The sequence below is a fragment of the Mchenga conophoros genome, linkage group LG23, assembly GCF_057382185.1.
Source record: "Mchenga conophoros isolate Kocher_MC1m ecotype Shallow Benthic linkage group LG23, M_conophoros_male_GT1.1, whole genome shotgun sequence".
In the NCBI taxonomy this organism is placed as follows: domain Eukaryota; kingdom Metazoa; phylum Chordata; class Actinopteri; order Cichliformes; family Cichlidae; genus Mchenga; species Mchenga conophoros.
Genome location: NC_140547.1, coordinates 7,754,256 through 7,774,122, shown reverse-complemented (window position 1 = coordinate 7,774,122; position 19,867 = coordinate 7,754,256). Strand labels below are relative to the sequence as shown.

The 19,867-nt window shown below is 39.5% G+C and overlaps 1 protein-coding gene across 1 annotated transcript in view; it reads right to left on the bottom strand.

Moving 5' to 3' along the window:
* dab1a (DAB adaptor protein 1a) overlaps positions 1-19,867 on the bottom strand; it is a 226,543-nt gene that overhangs the window by 86,019 nt on the left and 120,657 nt on the right. Inside the window, exon 2 of the mRNA XM_085263877.1 lies at positions 7,954-8,010. The gene's annotated coding sequence lies outside the window, so the exon portion shown is untranslated. The remainder of the gene's footprint in view (positions 1-7,953; positions 8,011-19,867) is intronic.

Below are 19,867 nucleotides of genomic sequence, written 5' to 3'. Positions count from 1 at the left end.
AGTCTTCTCTTTACAGGACTTTCAAATGTGCTTTTCTATCTCTGCAAAAGGCTTATACACATGATATTGTGGGTAACGTGGTTTGCTTGACTGTGCTTCAGATAGAACTGGTGCAGTTTTCACAAAGTGTTTTTTCACCCAGACGCATACCCCTTAGAAAACTTCAGTCTGGCCGGGATCAGATGCAGAAAAAGTCCTTTTTGCTTAGAATAACAATTTAGCTTCAGACTTCTTCACTCTTCTTCCTTTAGTTCTTAATATCACTGTTCCTTTGAAAAGAGATATATACCCCACCGATGCCTACACATAGATTTACACATATACTAACACATATATTTATTTAAGTGCAATAAATTCTATATCTTTTTGGATTATTTCAAAGTTTTCTTCAAAACATGCAAATTAATGGTCTCCTCAGATAAAGAAAAATCTATTCTAATATTTTTGGATCTAACTGTTTGAGAAAGTGAAGAAATAGAGAGGACTGCTTTATCTGTTAGATCAACAAAGAACGATTGGATTACTCTCAAAGTATAACTACAGCCATTACTTAAGATGTGTTCAGACTAGTGTGAGACTAGCAGAGACTAGCATTAATAATCTAAATTAGGCCAGAACAAAGGTACAGATATGATGGTAACAGAAGAGTCTCCTAAAAGAAGAAAAAAACATGGATATATTAAAATGCATATTCCTGGTACAATACTTGGATTCTATTTTTGGCTATTGCCATGAAATATAAATGTTATCACCATCCACAATTGTTTTTTTTATAGCCACTGCGCAAGTTTTAGCTTCTAAAAGGGATGTCAATCGTATTTCATCATCTCACAGAAACCTCAAGTAACACATCCCCATGAACGCGACGCCCTGTGTTTTGATTTTGGGGTTTTTTGTCGTATATTTTGTTGTCTCATTACTATCAATCCTTCATGTTCTTTCTATGATTACTGGTTAGATCTTCAAGCCAAGAGATACTGACATTTGACCAGGAGTGACAATGTGATGCTGAGTGACTGAATATCGTGCAAGCTCTGTGGTTATAAAATGGGTAAAATGTTAGTAGCTCTCATGAAGTTCACAGGGACATATTTATATTGTTCATAAATCTACTCCTGTGCTTCTAAACCTCATTTGAATAATAAATACTCCTTCTCCACCTCACATTTCTCCCTAAACTTTTCACCCCATCATATAACCTCATGCAGTGCCTCACCACTCTCTCCTAACATCATCCTTTCGCTCCTTGTGCTAACTGTAGTCAGCTCTCTCTATCTATGCAGAGCCCTCCTCTCTATCTCCTTCCCACACTTCAGTATCTCTGCCCGTTTTGCCGTATCATCCTCCCTCAGTATCTCTTCTCTCGCTTACCTTTCTCTGCTCTCAGTCTCTGTCCGTCTGTCTCAGCTTGGTTGAACAGATAATTCCTCATGTGGGAAGTGCTGGGAGTGTTACTTTAAAATGTATTTCAGTACATATTGCAGAATATATTCATTTAAATGCTATCTTTAATGTATTGAGTCAGATTGCTCAAAGTGAACAACATATTTAACGCTTTGAAATTTGTACTACACTGATGCCAGAAAAAGAGTTTATCTAATGACGATGTTTTGATTAGCGTTTACGTAGCACCAAGCTCCCATAAAAACCAGCAGACCAGATAAGAATTAAACTAAATTTATAGTTCCACAGAATATTTTGCTTTCACTTTGCTGCATTACAAAAATTAATCTTAAAATAAAAATATCAAAAGGTTACTGGCCATTGAACAGAATACAGGTTTAAGGTACCTCCTAACTGGCTTCACCTTTCAAACTCATCACAGCTTATATAGAAGAACAAAAGAAAGGCAACATATTTTTTTTTAATCTGGTACAGTATATTTTGTCAAACAGTTGGGGAACAGTATTTCTTTCAGCTTGCAAAAGTCACTGCATGTCACTAGTACGCAGTATAAGTAGGTGCAGTAGCAATAGATAATTAGACCTGCATTCAACTAAACTATAAGTATTCTTTATGATGACAGCAGGCTTTAAAAAGTAATAACTTCATGTACTCTGTTGATTGAAGAATGTAACTGTCTGTTAATTACTAGATATTTAGATTGTAACTTTGACTCATATTTTGTATTCTAAATTCATTTGACTTGTAGTGTACCGTGCTACAGCCAAGCACTGGATGTTGCTAAATCAGTAGATAGCTTTCTCACCTTCCACTAACACCTGTCACATACTCACGCACACACACATAACCATTCATTCCCGTGGACACATACAACTCTTTTAGGGTAATCCATGGGAATGTCCAGATGGATATAATCTGACAGTCAGCTCCAGTGTACTGTTCAAAAAGAATATTTATTTCAGAGGATTAGGATTTCTCTAATTCACACATATTCAGCAAGGGGACAAAGAAAGAGATAGGAGAGGAAAAAAGAAAAATAGGGACAGAGACCAAAAATAAAAAGGGAAAGAAAAAAAGAAGCGCAGAAAGAATGGAAATTTGTGCATATTATCAGCAAAACTGGTCAAACTCGTTAAAGGCAACAAAAGCAGCTCTCTAATTGCCTGAGCATAGTTCTGCAGAGCTGAACTGATGTAAACGCTACACAGTACAGTGGTACTATGGACAGTCAGTTCAGCAAAAGCTTGGGTAGAACCTTGAGGCCTCTAACATGTTGACCTGCTATAATTCAGATTCAGGGTTAAACATAAGCTGTGACTGGGGATATTTCTGCATAGAAGGTCAAACCATATCTTATCACAACTCAACAGAGATGTGATGTCAGTGGTGTCAGTTATAGATGCACTACCATCGAGATGGAATAACCCAACCCAACAGAAAAGGAGTTGAGTGATTATTATTTGTGTGTCTGCTGAACACAAGTTGTTTCACTTGTTAAAGAGCCAATTGTAGCCATGTGTTCGAAGTCTTGTACCTCTATACTGCAATCAAATATGCCCACTGTGGTCACATGACTATACAATAAAACTGTTACAATCACTTGACACCTATGAATGACACAGTCTCCTCTGACAAGGCATCAATATGTCTGGAGGTGAATTTGAGAGACCCATCTACACAAGATGGGTCTCAACAAAACAAGATTAAGTGATGAGCCAAACGTACACACAAGGATACAATGACCTATCTCATCAACTCTCTCCTGTATTTCGCCACACATCCAGAGTTGTGTGCGTGCGAGTGTGTGTGTGTGTCAGAAAGAAGGAACTAAAAAGTGAGAGGGATAGCAGAGGTTGATGGCATGGAGATATGACACTGGAACCCCTTCTGAAGATGAAATATCACAGTTCAACTGCAGCTATCAAAGCATGCCACTCTTCAATAACTCAGATGTATCAGGATATCAAACACCTGACAGATGTGAAGGGAGGAAAAGAGCATGTGGAGATGAGGAGAGATGGCTTTTTGAGATGGAAAATAGATCAGAAAGGAATATATATATTGACTGTTATAGAAATATCCTACTAATGGTTGGTAGGACCGAAAAACAGCGCAGAGGCACTAATCATGGCAGCATAGAAACAAGCTCTGAGCATGAGATCAACAGAGGCTGGGGTCTACCACACCAAGCAAGACCCCAGGTGCAGGCGGTGCAAAGATACCCTTAAGATAATTCAGCACATAACAGCAAGGTGCACGATGCGAGTAGGCAAGGCATACGTGGAATGCTATAATAAAGTGGCTGGTATTGTATACATGAACATCTGTGCAGAGTATCAACATGGGAAATGCCCCCTAGAGTGGTTGAGAGAGGAGCTTGACAAGAAGTAGAAGGTGAAGTGACCGGTGGTGTCTGTGGTAATCTGAGCACTTGGGGCAGTGACCTCAAAGCTGGGTGAGTGGCTCGTATGTATTCTCATGCACTCTCAACACCAGAACAAGGTTGACTCGAGTAGTTGACTTGGGATGATTTGGTTTGTGTGTGAGCGCGTCTGTGCATGTGCACCAACCTGCAGGGGGTTAAACACAACAACGTGAGGCAGAAATGTCACACATTTATGCTTTTATCAGGATGTGTAACTTTGAGGGCTTCTGCCTCTGAAAGCTTCCATCATATTTCATCATGTTTCATTAAAACATTTGCATATACAGACATGGGAATCTACACACATAGATGCCCTCTAGCTACCTTGAACGAGGGGGGGAGGAAGGGTATCCCATCCCTCTATAATAACAGCTATGAGCCCTACCACCATCCTAAACTCACTTTACTTTCAGTCTAGACACCCTAAACCAGGTTTTCAGATTAGTTTATATCTGTGATACTAATGTTATGTTATGGATTGATACCAATTCACCAGTTTTACTCGTGGTGGTGGTGGGGGCTTTATCAATAGGAACAGCTGCAAAACATGTGAAAAGACAGTTAAAAGTACTTCATATATTCATGTACTTCATATATTCTAAAGTTGTTAAGTGGGCCAGATTGGAGTCTTTGGCAGGCCAATTTTGGCCCCTGGGCCTTATGTTTGACACCCCTGCATAAGAGTTTTCAAAAAATTAGAAAATAAGCACAGAAATACACAAACCCCATGCTTAAATATTATATGCATGTATATATGTATCATAATAGGAACATAATTTGGGCCTGGGAAGTAATTAAAGAAGGTTATTAGCAGGAAAAGATTAACAGGATTTTAAGTGACAGGCGCAGTGGTGATAACATTACCAGCAACATTAGCATGAGCTGATGTGTTTTGTCCATGAATTAAGTTGTCAGTGAAGCTTTAATTTCCATCAGTTTTGTAGACTGTTTTGCAGCTCTGATTTATTTTTCTGTTTATTTGTGTTCATGAAAATTATTCAAGAAAAAGCCTTTTATTTGATTTCTAACTGAATATGGAGCAAACATATTAAGCACCTGCTAGTCAGACATTCTCCTATACTGGCAATGTGTCTACTGCTGTCTGCTATCTCAAATATTTCTAATATACACACAAAAACAAAAGCACATTTATAGATATTGTGTTTTTAATGCAGTTTCTGATAAATATAAAATACTAATTTATGGTTTTTACATTACATGCTTTTTTAAATACTGACAATGAGCAAATATATGTAAAAAAAAAAATCGTCAGTTTTTATACCATTATATTGGCATACGATTGCAACCTCAAGCTGTACTGAAGAGTTAAAATGCTCACTTGTTAGTGAGTATCCTATTATAACAGGTGAAGTTTGGATAGTCAAGCTGACAACAGTTTTAGTGCATGCTCAATATTGTAAATAATGCAGAATAGGCTGAGTCTCATGGATGTTGTCTTCATTCATTTTTACTGGTTCAGTTACACAGTAGTACTCAAGCTTTCTTTGCTTCCCTCTGTGCTTGATAGCTTGTCCAGTATGTCTGGACATGTGCAGATGTAGGCATGCAGGCGTGTATTTAATGTGATAAACACACCTTTTAGTTGAGGTCACAAAAAAACAACAGGTTAATGGTTTGCTGCTAATTGCTTTTTGATTGCCGAAGTTAATTACTAGACACACACTTCAGAACAGGTTTCCTTTATAGCACTGGTATTAACCCCACAGTGTCTTTCTCACTCTTTTCTGTGTGTCAGATTCAGAAAAAATGTCAAGTGACTTTATAGATTAATATAAAATTTGCTTACACTGTTGAATTAAAAAAAATGCAAATATTGTGCTTTGTGACAGTAATGAAAAGTTGTTTCAGGATTATGTCTCTTGATGGCTCTGCTAAGACTGCCTTGTCTCTTTTATTTATAGCATTTTCATGTTGCCTAGGTTTACAAACCTAGGCAGGTTTAAAAAATTGCAGAATAGAAAATGGTATTGGTTTTTAGAATGCCTTTTCCTTTTGATGCTGTGAAGCACAATGCTGAAAGCAAGGACACAGCAGGAACTCCAGTCCTCTGTGTTTTCTGAGGCTACACACTATTGCTAACTGCATTACTTTAGTAGATATGGCCAGATACACAGCTGATGAAACTCTGTACCCTCCACCTCAACTTTAACTCAAAACACGTGTATACTTGTGTTTCAGGGAGAAATTGTGTTTCTGTGCCAGTGTGAGTCAACGTGTACTTTGGTTAGTGAGTGAGGGATGCCTGGGGCTCATTGCTCATCTCAGTGGGTATAAATAGAAAAATTGAGAGCCAGGAATATAAGGGCATCATTGTGTGTCTGAGGGGGGTGAGAGGCTGCAAGAAGAGAAAAAAAAACATCTAATCTGATAGCAGGTGGATTCAAATCTAAAGAAATGTTAAATTTAACAGCAGGTATAATTTGTCTGATTGAAACTATATTCAAATTGGCACCAGCTAAATAACCTGGGTCAGTATAAAGTGTAATGTTAGCATCCAGAACTAATTTTTCAAAAGCAGGCTCAGATTTTTTGCAAAAGGTGCCTTCATGACACTTTTTCCCCCTTCCTCTGGGTTTTCTTGGGTCATTCATTTTTCCTTTTTCTTTTTTTTTTTTTTGCAGCAGCAGACTTTTGGGAATTGGCCACCACCAACCCAGCAACAGCTCCTTGAAAACAGTCCAGACATCTAAACAAAATAAAGATTTGGTTAAAAACGTGAAAAGAATTGAGACATTTTTGCAGGACACTGAAAAGATATTTAGAAAAAGACATTCCTATGTGTGGTACAGCATGTGAAAACCTAATTTCAAAACTTCTATGCTTTGCTTCTTCTTATTAATTTTTATGCTTCCAAAAACTTTGAAACTTCTAAATTAATATGTAAAAAACAGATGCGATTTATCTAACTTTGATTATTTTTCATGAATTCTTTTCTTGAAGATGTCAAACTATGTCTGTTCTTTGAATTATCATATTGTAGCACATTCGTAAACAATTAAGTGTTGATTAAAAGCTCTATGAAAAACTAGGTTTACAAGAAACCGTCAATGGATCACATTAAATACAGCATCATCGCGACAGATTGAAAAGCCGTCCGCATTAACATTTTGCTGGCTGGCTATCCAGGTTGAACTCCTCTGCATGTGTGGAGTACTGAGGGAGGGGAATGTTTTAGGATGAGGACCACCTTCACTGTGCTGTTTATTTACAGTTTCATGTATCAGAAATTGTTTGATAAACAGCATTTTTTGGTTTTAGTATTGAAGGATATTCCATTGAAGTTGAGATAAAAATGGGAAATGATGGAACGTTGTTCTTAAATACATGAGTTCTTCGCCGTCTCTTTGGCTGATTTTTATCCATGCGGCATCAAGTATGTCATATGACACATTGCTTACCAGTTCACCACTGTTCCACCTAAGCATTTGGGAACAACACTTACATGTACTTTTCATAGTTGAAAAAAAGATAAGCTGCCATTAGTAATATTTGTACGTGTACCTGGAGCCGACATTGTGTGGATATCAGATCACAACAATTCACAACCAAACAAAATAAAAAACAACAACTAGTTGTGATCTGTACACATATTAAAATTTCAGTTTTGAAACAATGTTTAACCCATTTCTGAAAGCTTAGTACCATTTAGGCATCTTTCAGCCCTATAATCAATGGAAAATTACTGTGTGTAAGCATGAATTTATGGTTAAAATTATAGTTCTGTTTAGGTCTCTGTCAAAACTCTTCACCTTTCCATTTACTGCCACATTTAAAAGCAAAGGGGCATATTTTTAAAGACTGTGAGTGGCTGACCACATTTAGTCCAGACAACAACATCCATGGATGTCTGATGCTTTATTGGGGTACTAATTTGTCTATAGCATTTAGTATGAGTTTACACTACTGTTAGCTTCACACAGGGTATTGTATTCACACAGACACTAAAGTGTATTACACAGTGCATAGCGTTCTGTCAAAGTGTCACATTTTTGGTCAACTTTCTGAATAAAAGGTAGAATTGAACAAATAAGATGAGAGGGCAGCGCCTCTCATAACGTGTTAAAAGCACACAAGTGTGTGTGCTCTCAGAAGTGAATGCATACCTTAGCGTCACCACACCTGGTGTCCATATCACTGCTCCTCAAAGAGGGAAAATGCACCTGTAGAAGAGAGCGAGGGAGAAAAAAGGAAGGGGGGAGAGAGGGATACAACATTAAGAAAAAGCACTTGTCAGGTAACCCATTAGAGTACCATTACAATACCAATCTCTTTTCCACATCTTTCCCTTTCACAGTGTGTGTGTGTATATAATTCTCCTTGTGTGCCTCCAGTCACCAACGGGGATATGAGATCATTACCTGTGACTGCGAGGCTAATGTCATGCACAGCCTCAAAACACACATATACACACATAAGCGTACACACAAGCAGACTAAAGAGAATAATGTGACTCTGCCTCAGTAACAAAACTACGGTGACCGCAGGGCTCGTCTCCATTTGGATAAGGCACGCTGTTTTACAACCTGCTTCCAACACCGGCAGATGAGAGAAACAAGAGGATAGAGAGAAGAGGGAGAAATGATAGAAACATGAATTGAGGGGATTCTAATTGGAGACATGGTGGGAACGAATAGCTCGCTCTTTCTGATGGAGAAAAAAAAAACAGATGAGCTGCACTAAACCGGGAAAAAGGTACAGCTGCAGACATAATGTATGCCTCAGAATACGCTCATTAGCAGTCGTGGGAATGTGAATGACAGATGCAGATGGAGATGATGGGAGGGGTGGAAATGGGTCAGAAGGTGGAGATGACTGTCCTGGCCTCTAATTAACTTTTCCATCAGCCTATGGCTCTTACTTCCTATTATCGCCACTTGCTCCTTTACTCCTACTGCAACCATATGACAAGAGTATGTAAAGGAAAAAAGGCAGGAACATGTGTCTTTGTCTACAGTAAAGAGACTATTCATTTTCATACAGAAATATGCCTTTTTTAACTCTAATATTCAACATCATTACAGGCGCAGAGCAGGGATTTGAAGCACAGGTTAATGATTCCAGTTCAGATCAAGAGTTTCCATCCAAACTTCCCTCACAAAGAGAGGCTGGGTCAACTGGTCAGCTTTTTTTGACATGCAGGTCCAAATGCAACATGCTGACTTCATCACCATAAAATATTTCTCTGCATTAATCTGTGGAGACATTTGTATGTACCATATTTTTCGGAGTATAAGGGCGTACTTAAAATCCTTTAATTTTCTCAAAAATCGACAGTGCGCTTTATAATCCAGTGCGCCTTATGTATGTATTCTGGTTGTGCTTACTGACCTCGAACCGATTTTATGTGGTGCATAAATATGTTTTAATACGACATTCGTAAGCTACGAAGCCGCATCGCTTGGTGGATCGTCGGAGCATTACAGCTACCGTAGTCAGGAGCCTCGCAGAGTAATCTGGGACCAAAACTCTGTCCGCTTCAGGTCCCAAAGTCAAACGAACACTGTGGCATCACTGAGAGTTAAAAACTGTCTAAATCCTTTCATCTTTAATAAAATGATCAGCGTTGCTGCTTTACCAGGTGTAACAATTAAGTTTAACATCCAGGCATCCATGAAAACTGAATTTATTAAATTTAATGGAGTTAGAAGTTAGCAGGAAGTTAGCTCGCTAGTGTCCACCTAAACATGATATACCATGTTCTGACTGAGAGATTTTTGAAAGAATTAAAACATACAGCTCTGCTATCACTTCCAACATAAATGAAGACAAAAAAAACAAACAGCAGTGACTTTTGTAGGGTTACTGAAGATGGACTAGGTGGTCTATAATGATGTGCTACATGATCACTAGCGACACAGCTATGTTAGCATAACATAAATACTGAAGCTGGAGGATGAACGCTAACTTTTGTCCACTCGACAAAAGTTAACGTGAGGGTTCTCGATGGTTAGGCACAAATGCAATTGCATGGCAGGCTGCTGTAAACGGACCAAACTTCAGTCAGGAGAACAACTGAGATAATCTATCCACAAAACACGGTTAGTCATTAATATACTGCAACAACATGGGAATAGAGCAGCTGCAAGAGAATTCAAAATTAATCAAACAATGATACGGAAGTGGAGGAAGCAAGAAGAATGAGTTGAGTAAAGTTTGATTTATCTGACTGTTTTATTTCGCCTAATGCGCCTTATAATCTGGTGCGCCCTATGTATGAAAACAGAGCCCTTCATCGACAGTGCGCCTTATGGTCCGAAAAATACGGTATATTCACAGAAATACAATTACTACATACACCTTCAAAGGGAGGCATGCGTGGGACTTCCATCATATAATTTTAGTGTAGAATGATGAAGCGTTTTGAGTCTTCAATTGCTTTGTGAATCTGGCAAATTATACTATTAATACCCAATGACTTCTCAGCATGCTTATTTTAAGATTTCAATTATGAACAATAACATAATTTCAAGGGTAGTATTATTAATTTATATGAAATCTGTAACTCTCTCTTTATCTCTGTGTATGTATGCATTCAGCCCGTTATTGAGGCCAAAAGAGTAATTCACATGATCTACAATACTAAACTATATAGTTTATTTTCTTGCTGCTAAACTGAAAAAAATAAAGACAGATAGGTTTATTCTATTTATTCTTGCATTGTTTAGATGCACAAACAAAAAAAACTGTGTCAGGACTTGTTTCCTCCCCCACACTGAACTACATATGGTAATGCTGTGATTCCCTCTCTCCTCAGAGTCTTCTTCTACTCCAGTCATCTCCTGTTCCCATTTAATTGTCTCTTTCAATCTAATTTTGTTTTCAATTTCAATTACTTAAACGTCACATTAGCAACACTGCACAGACACAAAGAGTATTAACAATGCGATTCACAGAACGTATGATTTCATTCTGTCTCCTTCACACTCTCGCTCTCTCGCCTCCCAAACATGCACACCGACTACGTGTCTCCCTCATAATCATGTTGGAATCATGAGGAAAGACATAGGAATATAAAATATTAACTGCACATTTATTCTAGGCAAGCAGAATATGAAATAAATTAATCATGGCGTACAAGGCTGTCTAGATTCTTATCCTTTATTCTTATCTGTCTTCATGTGCTGTGATGTGCGTCGCAGGAAATTAACAGTGGCCAATGACAGCGACCAGTGTGTGCACCATATGTATATATGTGTAAGTGTGTGTGTAAAATGATCTAACCATTTCATATCTATTACTAAATGCAGCAGCGCCACTTGTTCTTCTCACATTTTATCTACGTGCAGCGATTTTTCCTGTCCCCCAACCGACCCAAACCAGTTAAATCAGTAATGCAATGCCTTCTGTGGTTTGAGTACCTTTGCAACACCTGAGAAAATTACTCTGATAACGGCATGGTGGTTTCTTCCTGTTAAAAGGGAGTTTTTCCTTCCCATTGTTGCCAAGTGCTTGCTCAAATAGGGTCGTTTGGTTGTTGATGTTGGCGGCACCTGGTTTGCATCTTCCATGGGGTGGGTTCCATGTGATGGCGAGCTTAGGCAGTCAATGTGGGGGTTGACGTAGAACATGGCCTCCAAAGCGCACACGCTGCTCAGTCACAATGTCCTGGAGGGGACGTGTGGCAGTTTGACGGTGTACTTCTTCGTTGGTGACATGGTCGCAGTAGGAGACCCCCAGGATCCATCTTAGCCATAGCTGCTGGGCCACATTGAGTCTTTTGGTGATTCTGGCTGATGTTTTCCACGTCTCACAGGCGTAGATCGCGGTAGGTATAACGATGGAGTTGAGCAGGCGAATCTTCGTCGCCAGACCGATATTTGAGGTCGACCAGGTCGTCTGGAGCCGCTGAAAAAACGCACCCGCTTTTACAATTCGACACGTAACCTATCCTCATGACCTTGGTCTTGTTTCCATTGATCCGTAAGCCCACCTTGGCTGCCTCTTGCTCCAAGCATGATGTCATAGTAATAATGTTTTTCTGGATGTCGGCCAACAAAGCGATGTCGTCTGCGAAGTCGAGGTCATTCAGGCGTGTTGGTGGATGCCAGGGTATCCCAAAGCCATCTTGGTCCATGGCACTCCGCATAACAAAGTCAATGACAAGAAGGAAGAGGAAGGGAGAGAGGATACACCCTTGCCTCACACCGGTCTCGATGGTGAAGAAATCCGTGTAGCCCTCCTCTGTGCGAATGCAGCAACTGGAATGAAGGTATAGAGTTTAGAATATTTTGACAAACTGCTCAGGGATGCCATATGACCGGGCAAAATTACACAGGGAATCTCGATGGACACTATCAAATGCCTTTGTGAAATCGACGAAAGTAATTGAGAGGCGGAGGTTCTGGTCCACCGCCTTATGGAGTCTTCGGAGGAGGACAATGCTAAACACTTTGCCTGGAACAGAAAGGAGTGTGATTCCTCGCCAGTTGTTGCAGTCTGCCAGGTTGCCTTTTTTGGGGAGCTTTATAATGACTCCTTTTCGCCACTCTTCTGGCACTCGCATCGATGACCAGGATGAATTGAAAAGGTCCGTTATTTCATTGATGAGGCACTGTCCGCCGTGCTTAAGCAGTTCCGCAGACACTATGTCCAGACCTGGCACCCTGCCATTTTTAAGGAATTTGATAGCAGCTGCTGTTTCCTCGGTGGTTATGGCCCTGAATCAGTACCACCCACCCCCACCCCACTAGCTCATTAGTCTTTAACACTCCCGACCAAGCCAACGACTTAGACATGAGGACAGATGCCATAACCACTGAGGAAACAGCAGTTGTTGTGATTTAGTGCAATATAAATAAAACTGAATTGAATTGGAAAGAATCCCTGTGTTATTTGGTTTTAAATAAAATACTGTTTTAACTGTTAATTAGCGCAATTTTTATAAAGTTTCTCTATTTTTACAGACTTGAAATTGATCAGACAAATAACTGATAAGCAGAGGTGGAAAGTAACGAATTACATTTACTTGCGTTACTGTAATTGAGTAGTTTTTTTGTGTATTTGTACTTTTTAAAGTCATTTTTCAAGTCTGTAATTTTACTTTTACTTAAGTATATTTTTTATAAAGTATTGTAGTTCGCTACGTTTTCAATCACACCCGTTACTGAGTAAATAAATAAAAATAAAAAAAACCATTGCGCTTCGGAAATACTGCAGGGAATGATGGGTAGTAGAACAAATTGGCGCTAAGGTCACGTTAAAGATGGAGTCTTGACATCGGTGTTACAGATCCAGTGAAAAAAGAAGCCCCGTCGAATTCTGCTGACCCTGAACTCGAAGAAACGGATGTGAAAAAAAAAACACAAGGTATATTGGTATAATTTACCAGTGGTAGCTATGTAATGCATTGATGTCTTATTAAGGATATCAAAAAACTTTCTCTCAAACTTAACACTGGCCTGCCTGCCTCAGCTGCCTTCGAACGTCTCTTTAGCTGTGCTGGACTACTGTTCACTGCAAAGTGAGCAAGGATGAACTCTACTAACTTTGAAAATCAACTGCTCCTCAAAATTAACAGGAAGTTCAGAGAGTAACACTCTAGGATGGATACAAAGGAACTTTAATCTAGAAGTACAGTAGGGCAGGGCCATGTTTAAAAAATTAAAAAACATTTTTAAAGCAGCTGCCGTTCAGTTCAGGATTTGTTCTCTTATTTGACAGTTTAGAACACATTCTCATGTGAAGTAATGATATGGTTTTGTATTGAAAACACTGTGATACCTGACAGTTTGGTTGATTGGTTTGGTGACCATTATCCATTTTCATGTATAGACTTGCAGTTTAACTGCCACTGCACTTTAATTTGTAAAGTTTTTCTTTTCACTAAAAAAGAACTGCTTTGAGATTTATATCCCACTGTCTTTTTTTGCACTACTCGGAAGCGGCTGTCCTCCTGCTGACAGAAAACTATGTAACTTTTACTCTGAGTACATTTTAAATGAGCTACTTTTTACTTTTACTTGAGTACATTTTTAGACAGGTAATTTTACTTGTACTTGAGTAAAATTTCAGCAAAGTAATAGTACTTTTACTTGAGTAAAATATTTTAGTACTCTTTCCACCTCTGCTGATAAGCAGATTCATAGCCAGGTGTCACCTTTCTTTTTCCATTACAGATTGAGTTGAATATGCATTAAGGATATTCACTGTTCACATTAACTCTTAATATACCATTCCAAAAGTGTTGATGCAAAGAAAGAAGGCTAAAATAAAGCAGATCTTTTTAAAGAACTAGATGAAACTTTATTTATTTTTATAAAGAATGAATGCACTGAGCACACCAGAAATACCAAAGGAACCTAAAGACAACAGAAGACAAGTAAAGCGAGGACCACAGAATTATTTCCTTGGTGGGGGAAAAATATTCACCAAGTCATGAACATTCTAAGGGAAGCAGGGCTATTAATAATTTACTACAGGTAACCAGTGTTGGTCAAGTTACTTGAAAAAAGTAATCAGTAACTAATTACTGATTACTTCCCCCAAAAAGTAATCCAGTTACTTTACTGATTACTTATTTTCAAAAGTAATTAATTACTTAGTTACTTAGTTACTTTTTAAAAACACGATTTACAACCTGAAGAGGTGATAAAGCGATAGATCTTTCAGCCCAATTCTACTTTTTCTGCATAATCCATCATACAAAATGTAATCAAATGGAAAAGTCTCTTTTTTTAACTTGTTTTATCAGTTTTAATCTTTTAACTTTATGCATCAAGCAAACATTTAATTATATGCAACATTCTCTGACTTGAATAAATTAGTTTAACATTTAAAGCTATTTTCTGCACATTCCAGCACATAAAATAAAATATTTTTTGTGTTTACACTCAGTCTTTCAAATAGATGCAAGTAAAACACAGCAGAAAATAAATAAAGTCAAAGACTCAGCGGTCCTTTTGCTCTATTTTCACCTGTAAAGCAGGACTGGGGTAGGTGGAGGTTTACCCTGGTGCAGGTGTGCTGAGGTCAGTTGAAGAAACCGCAAGTTTCTCTGTGAATTTCCCATTACGTCGTTGCGCACTCGGTGCTTGTTTAGGGTTTTTTTTTCGCTGTAAAAAGAAGTTTTCTTCCCACGCACAATGGACGCTAATGGTTTTGTCACTTTTTATGGAATCAAACTCAAAGTAAGGTCAGTACTTCCACGCTTTAAACGCTGCACGCTCATACTCTCTCCCACAATCGATATGTGATCCATTGTTGATCTGCACACAGCTGTTGTCACTAACGGCGCACTCGCTTACGTCACTGTCGTGAGACATTCTCGCAAAAAAAAATCACGGTTTTAGTAACGCAGTAACGCAGCGTTCCTATGGGAAAGTAACGGTAATCTAATTACTGTTTTTGCAATAGTAATCCCTTACTTTACTCGTTACAAGTAACGCGTTACTGCCCATCTCTGCAGGTAACACTCAAGACCGAGAAAGGCTAGATTCCTCGAAACATCTAGAATAAGAGTCTTTGGACAGACATAACTAAGACTAATTTGTACCAGAATGAAGAAGAGAAGGGTGCAGAGAAGCAAAAGATGTGCTCATGATCCAGTGAACCAAATAGTTTGCCAAACCCAGTGGCAATGGGCAAGAAAAGCTGCGAGTGGAACCCAGCTGCTGGTGATTTTTGGCAGGTATACACTCATAAAACTAGAAGGATGAAGTGTACAAGGGGTGGCTGTAGCTCAGGAGATGGAGTAGGTCATCTACTAATCAGAAGGTTGGTTATTTGATACCTGGCTGCTCCACACTTGGGAAAGATACTAACCCTAACTTCTTCGATACATTAATTGTAGTGTTTCATAGAAACTTTGGGCAGCTTCTAGTGATCAAAACAGTTGCAAGGAGGTTTTCAGTAACCCTTTGCGATCATTTTCATTTTCTCAACAACTGCAGTTTTCCCTAGCAACCACTGGTTATCAGGGGGTCCAGGGGGGTCGATGACCAGTCTCTAGTGCTGCATGACTGGGGCTTTAGCAATTGATTTCACTGCAAATTCCAGCGACCAATTGCAATACTCATTTTTCCCTCATGACTGTTGTCATCAACTAGTTTGTCTGGCTGGGGTTTTAATTCTTATTTATCCTCATGCCGCAGTTCCCGAGTTTATTCACTGACTAAAAGAAGTCCTTTTAGTTTCTCTTCCTTTAAAGGCCATTCCTACTTTAATAACTTCTGAATGACTGCTAAGTGTAAACAAAAGACTTAAATAGATGGTGGGTGGGTCCGGTCTGGTCTCAGTGACATCATACAGAGTACAGGGTATCTTGGTCTTCTTTCTTCACTAAAAATAATTTAAAATGTTTGTGTACAGAGACAAAGTTAAAACTGTATCATCCAACTACTTAAGTCCTCATCATAAATCTAACATTATTCATTGTCTTCCCCAAAACACAGTATTCATAGCAACAAAAGTTTGTCCAAAATGACAAAAAGTATCCCGAGGAGCAGGAAGCTACTTCATCATAGCTAAAGTTCTGTTCCAGCAATAGTTTGCTTTAGAAATTATTCACTTTTAACCATTTTCTCTGTTTTCATTTCTTTGCTGCCTCTATCTCTCTATCTCTCACGCTTGATGGCCCCCCTGCATGCTCCTAATAACCCATGATGAGTCCTCCACACTTGAGCACCCTCCCATCAGACACCCGCTGAGACACACACAGACACACACACTCTACCCCTGTGTGTCGGACTTAGAGGGGTGTGGATGATGACAGCCATCAGCGGGGCAATTAATGGCCCCATTCCCTGGTTACAATACAAACAAAAAAAACAACATTAACCAGTATGGCTTGATCCTAACGGAATAATTATCCAAACATGCTGCTCTCCACTTGGACCTGGAAACTCAAAAGCCCAGTCTGCAGTGAAGCAAGACCATGGTGATACAAACAGACAAAGAAGTGTAGAGAGATATAAAACAGTGAGGGAGTAGAAGAAAATACACACAATTTATAAATAAGAAGGTTGAAAATTGCAAAAAAGATGAATACACAGCAGTTGGGCTAGCTAAAACGATTGATCTGATTGTTTTACACTTAGAGAAGGAGCAACCAGGAACAGAGAGAATACTAGAGCCCAGTTTGCATGGAGAAAGTGGTGCAGGTAAGATGTAAAACCGAGAGGGAGGCGTAAAAGAGAGATGGACGAAGGGAGGGAGAACAGAGAGGTGTAGACACTGGATCATGCCTGTAGCATACTGATGCTGCTTTAAGGCATGCAGTCAGCGTGGCCTTGGCTAAGCAACCAAGCATGTGCTGCAGAGGTCTGAGCTGCCTCATAACTGTGTATGCACTTTTGTGTATTGTTGATTATCGTGTGTGTGAAATAATATAGGAGGAAAAAGACACACCAGTGCGCTTCTGACCTTGTATGTACGTGTACATGGGTGTAAATGAGTGTATGTGCACCGTGTGCTGCAGTGGTGGTGGGTTGTTCATTATGCTGTGCATGTCTCCTCCTGCAAAGCCTCTGTTATCACAACAAGGGGCCACAGCAGCTTTGTTACGATACCAGAGTCCCATAGGAACTGCTATGGCATATTCTGCTCCCCAAGCATTCTGGAGCTCCAACAGAAACACAGACCACCATAAACATCTCACACAGCTTCATGCAGGAGCTCCTGCTGAACAACATACAAAGACATAGAAATTTCTCTGTTATTGTTTGTATTTTTATAAATGTTAATTAGCAAGAATCTTAGGACTGCTGTTTTTCATATATTGTTTATTTTACTCAAAGCTTAATAATAACTGACTGCCTATACTTAGGAGGAAACAAAACACGGGCAATAGTTTGCAATATATATATTCTGATAACTGGAAATACCCCATAGGGTTTAGGTGAGGAGACATACCTGGGAAGTGTTTGCAGGAGGACTTGGACAATAATCTGCTCTATTCACACATGAGTACAATCACACATTACATCAGTTTTGTGTAAGACAGTTGGTAGGGTATAATATTTGAATATCCTATCTGACTGATTCACACATTTGTGTAAAGGTTTGCCGGTTAATGTCTCAGAGTTGCAGTGCATATGTGAATCGAGCAGCAAGACAAAAATGGGTATTGGGGTGGGTTGGTTGTGGGGGTGAATCGCATGTATCTATGTCATTCCACGTGCTAACATCAATTTGAATTTGAAATTATCTGTAAAATGGGAGGAACTCATATCATACTGACTGCTCCTCACTGGAAAGCATAGCCAGAAGGCTGTGTATTTGGCTCTGTCTGGGAGAAAACGGGAGGCCTGTTCCTTTGTGTCTCACTCGATCCCTCAGCTTCACCCGTCTCTCAGAAAGTGATCCAGAAATGGATTTAATTCATTAGCAGACATGATAGCAGCTTGCAGGGGGCAAAAAAGTGTATTTCTTCCATTTCTAAAAGTGTGCCACATTTTGGAAAAATAGAAGGAAACTATAAAAGAAAAGAGAAAATGCACAGCAATGTTCTCCTCCATGTTTAATGAAAGAGAATGAGAGGAGCTGTCGCTCTATGGCTCCCACCGCTCCTCCACAACCTGATTACTGTCTGATGATGATGGCACTACTTCCTGACATCTAATTGAAATAATTGTGTGTAATCACTTTAAAAGACTGGCAGGAGACATGCAAGCAATGAGAAGTAGTTAAGAAAGGCAACGGCATTTTAATTGAATCTTCCCAGATGCATCTGATTACATCAAACAAGTGTAAAGCCACCAGGAGAAAGCCAGAGACACAACAGTGGCACAGTTCAATTGAGAGATGAATAGTGGAGTAATGGGTTTAGAGGCTGAAAGAGAGCAGGGTTTAGGTGGATATGCTTCAGCCATTCTTTGGTACTCGCACACGTTATCCCACATAATCTGTAAGAAATCTTCAGAGTACCGCACTGTATCCAGGTTGACTTTCCTGGAAACTGATCTTTAATACAGTATTTCACATAAACACCAACGTGAGGGGGATTCTAAAAAAAAGAAGAAAATTCTCTGAGAGCACCCAAAAGCCAATAGCTTGTGATGACAATTTAAAGATGCTTGGGAGGTTTTGTTGTAATGATATTACAACTAAAACGCAAAGTCCAGACCTATATGTGGAGTCTTCACTGCTTTGTGGGCATGTGCACCATGGGGCCACTCTGTGGATTTCTCTGGGCCCATAACACACCAAGAGCCCAGGCTGGGGAGAGCCTGTCCACAGCCATTTCCCTACTCTTTAATCTCAGCAGCAGACTGGAGAGAGCAGCGCTGCACATTCCATTAATGTAAAGTGGGGCTTGAAGGCCCGTAATTTATTGGCTCTGCAGACTCGCCTCCCTTCATCTCACTCATACTGGCTCCCAGCCACCAAATACTCCCCCTGATACCCGCCAACATGCAGCACCCTGTGCTCAGCGTTTTACGCTATTTCACCTTCTTTCTCCCCTTACCTCTCTCTCTATAGCCATTTTCCCTTCACCTCTTTATCTGTCTCTTTCACTCTTCTTACACCTTTGCCTTAGTATTTCTCAATGGCTCTCTTGCTTTACATATCACCATACATTATACATGTACAGTAGAGATTTGCTCTGGAGAACCTTAGTCAAGTTTTAAAACTGTCATTCTACACTTGCTCCAAAAGAATTTTCTGTGAAAGGGAGCCACGGATAATTCCTTTATCTAGATCTGCATCAGTCATTCAGACGGTTAGTTTAATTACCAACAGTCGAATCACAGAGATATCTGCAGAACAGAAGAACCCTCTACTGTGAGAAATTAAGTGTGAAAGAAAGAAATGTGGAAAAAAACCCCAAAAAGACAAGAAGCAAAAAATAAAAATAAAAGTGTTCCCACTCATTGATTTTCCTCTTATTCAGCCCCACAACCCCGCTCCTTTCCCTATTTGTCACGATCTGTGCTGCTAGAGCAAGGATGTCCTCCTGACCATTGAACTTTCAGAATGTAACAGAGCAGCAGACTCTGCCAGCGGAGACAAATAGGTCGAAATCGGGGACAGGCACTTGAGTGAGGGGATAAAGAAGAGTTGAATAGCAGCCTAACTTTA